This window comes from Haliotis rubra, unplaced genomic scaffold (genome assembly GCF_003918875.1).
Source record: "Haliotis rubra isolate DU_JTF1 unplaced genomic scaffold, ASM391887v1 Scf250, whole genome shotgun sequence".
Taxonomy (NCBI): Eukaryota; Metazoa; Mollusca; class Gastropoda; order Lepetellida; family Haliotidae; genus Haliotis; species Haliotis rubra.
The window spans coordinates 847,987-851,484 of NW_025766559.1; the positions used below are offsets into that span (position 1 = coordinate 847,987).

Genomic DNA, 3,498 nt, shown 5'->3' on the forward strand with positions numbered 1-3,498 from the left:
AGCACGACGTTAAACCCAATTTCACCGCACCTCCTCTGACAGTGGAGACTTTTCACCTGCTCGTGAACATCTTGTGTCATCACTGTGTAAAATGATTCATTAACACTTGCTCGTGATGCTGTCAGAATCCTACAATGGCATATGCTTTTCAGAGATATTTTTCATCAACATTACAAGGTTTTGTCGCTTTATTCATTGACAAAAAATATATGCATTTACGAACATAGCGATGTGTTCATGTCTTGACCATACAAATCATTTAGAAGAAATTTGTAACAAACCAACCATACTTTGGAAATAATCCTTTTCGCAGATATTGTTATTCTTCATCTAACAAATATTCTTTATCGCTTAACGGGAACTGGAGCATGATGGGCTTAACTGATCACAAACACAAACAAGTTAGTATAAGATTTTAATCGTTTATCTTATGAACTAGGTTTTCATTTCATTTTCTAGTGCTACCTGTTTATTGTTTTAACAACGTAATGAACAGGTATTTCACTGTGATTACTAGCTAATAAGACCTGAGACTACCAATTACTCAATCACAGCGGTAAATCTGTGACCATAACGGTTGAACATAACCGCGCAGCTTCGATAAAAGGGAAACATTGACATCACTTTTTTCTGTTTCAAACTTTAAAAATAATAACAGCATTTTTATATGCACAAAGACGGATTACAACAGAAAGATCAAGGTATTACAATAAAGTACAACATGTCAACGCTGTACAACAATCAGCATCGATTATCTGTCAAAAAGGATCCCTATGTGCTAAAAAATAGCTATTGCAGAGATGACAAATCACAATCTCGTGATGTACCATAGCTCAATAAATACGCGATCTTTTATCCATATCAGGTATTGTTAAAGTTCTGTTCATGTTTGCAGATACCAGTTCGCCAAGGAGAATTCGACAATGAAGGTCTTAGCTCTTGTACTTCTCGTCTGCATGCTGGTTGCCATGGTGTCATCACACGCCATCTTCCCTCGGGTTTTCCCAGAACCATTCCTTTTCCGTAGGCCATTCTTGCTTCCATTCGCCGAGCCATTTGGTCTTTTCCACCACCGTTTCCCAATCATCGGATGTAAGTAGATTTTGTGTCTTTAGGTCGTTTATTCGTAACGATATCAGTTTGTCGAGGACAATTGGGCAATAGGACAAGGATGATGGATTCTGATGGTGCTCAACACGTTGCAATCGATGTGTTTAGTAAATACATTTCGAGTCAATTAGGATTCGTTTAATGTCCTTAGTGATAGATGCATGATTGTAATGCTTTATACCATGTCACAGGTAGAAAGTTTATAGTGCTATCAATCCTGTATATTTAAGGTGGAAAGCTGAACGATTCATTTTCTTACACACAGAAAAAAAGGAACAATTGGAGTTTTCACTCGATTATGTTATTTGATTGCATGATGCATTAATCACCAGGCATGTTGGCAGCCTATTGGTCAAATTTTCGATTGCCGTGTCCTCATTCGAAGGCTCCTTTCGATTCCGTACCAAGCTGGAAATAGTATATTATAAAGAAACAACCCTGCCTATAGTCACCCCAGATCTGGGATGTACCAAGTAACTCCTTCGTTCTTCGTTGTGTTATTTGTTAGTTCATGACTCCCCCAAAGCCTCTGTCATGTAAGTTCTGTAGTTCTCGTATGTGCGAGTGACGTTTTACGTCGCTAGTAGCAATATTCCAGCAATATCACGGCTGGTGACACGAGAAATGTGTTTCACACATTCCATGTGTGGAATCGAACCCGACCTCCAGCAAGACGAGCAAACGTTTTATTCACTAGGCTACCCCCTTTGCCCCAGTTCTCTAAAGAATGTGACAATGTGTGGCTCAGCCATGATGATACAACTTGAATTTCGCAAAGGCTATGTCCTCCTGGTCACATTTGTCAGCACACATTTTGGTGTTTACACCCTATCTGTACATTATTGCCACCCGAATGGGGCTTATTCGCCCCATGACCCATATATTTGTAAAATGTCAAGTTGGTGTTAATGTCCCCATAGACCTGTTAAAACACACCGAACTGTGGTCACACACCCTTATGGCCTGTATCGTTGAACTCTCAACGACGCTTTTAACACTGTTCTGGTTTAACAAAGGTGCTTCTGTGCATTTTCTGGCACTTAATACTATCAATCAAAGTCATTTGAGGGCTGTCCCTGGAACCATCTGTCTCCATAATTTTCTACTACTTTTATTGGTCGGGTCTGACAGTACAATCAATAATATTGTTTAAACAGTTTACATTAAACTCACATGAAGGCACCTTTACCTTATACTGTCATGTTCGTATTGTAGAACTACCATTCATTTGATGAACTTCTTCGTTTCAGAAATTAACATCTGAAAACAGCCTGACAGAAAAGAACCAACTCGAGTCTCAGGATGCCTCGCCTGCTAAACGAGGGACGATCAAAACCTGAATAAATTATTCGATCATTTGTACTTTTGTGTTGGGTTGAACACGTATGGAGTTAGTTTAGCAATATTCTTCAATATCATGGTTGGGGACGAGGGGACGCAGTGCATTATAACACTGAGTGTTAGTCACGCTCATAGTTAGGCTCATAGTACAGTGGTCGTATTTCTTACCACTAGGATGAGTAGCAATATTCCAGCAATATCACGACAGGATACACTTTCACCCATTGTACCCAAGTGGGGAATCGAACCCGGACCTTTGGCGTGACGAGCAAACGCTTTAACCATTGGGCGCCTACCCCTACCTTCTACCACTGGAGACTATCCAGGTAGTGTTTTTGGATATGCTGCAGTTTATTAGTAACAATTTCAGGTGCAAAGGCAAGGAGGTTGTTACAATAATCTACCCTGGATGTTACAAGGAAGAGAATATCAGGGTGATGAGAGGTTCTTTCGTCAATTACTTTATTGATGTTAGCAATATTACTCAGCTGGAAAGAGCAAACTTTCGAGATATGGCTGACATGTTTGTTCAACGACAGTTCCGAGTTCAGAAACTGCTTAGCAGATGAACTGAAAAGAATATTGGAAACACCAATCTGTAGCGAGGTGAGACTTGACTTGGAACATCTTGCAACCTGGACTTAGAGCTTACATTCTGTCTATTTGTCATTGAGTTTGAGTTTGTTGATGTTCATCCAGCTCTCTATCCGTTTAGTGCCAGTTGTTACTTCTGACGCAGCTGCATTTGCTATTGATACCTGTGGTCATGTGTCTTGTATCATCAACACTGATCGATGATCGGTTCCTTGTAGAGGGTAAACAATACCGGATCAAACACTGAGCCTTGTGGCACACCACCGGCGAGATGTACTTGTACGCTTCCACCCAGGAAAACAAGCAGACCAATCTATGATACACCTTAGATCAGAGCAGAGCGGTTCCAATGACAATAGGCAGATCGAATTGAACACGCACGCACGCACGCACGCACGCACGCACGCACGCACGCACGCACGCACGCACACAGGCACACAGGCACACGCACAT

General features: G+C 41.0%; 1 long non-coding RNA gene across 1 annotated transcript; it reads left to right on the plus strand.

Moving 5' to 3' along the window:
* Window positions 1-916: 916 nt before the first annotated feature.
* On the plus strand, window positions 917-2,472 carry LOC124279484. The gene is made up of 2 exons (XR_006899383.1): window positions 917-1,092; window positions 2,361-2,472. It is a non-coding gene; the product is annotated as an uncharacterized LOC124279484 (long non-coding RNA).
* The last annotated feature ends 1,026 nt before the right edge of the window (window positions 2,473-3,498 follow it).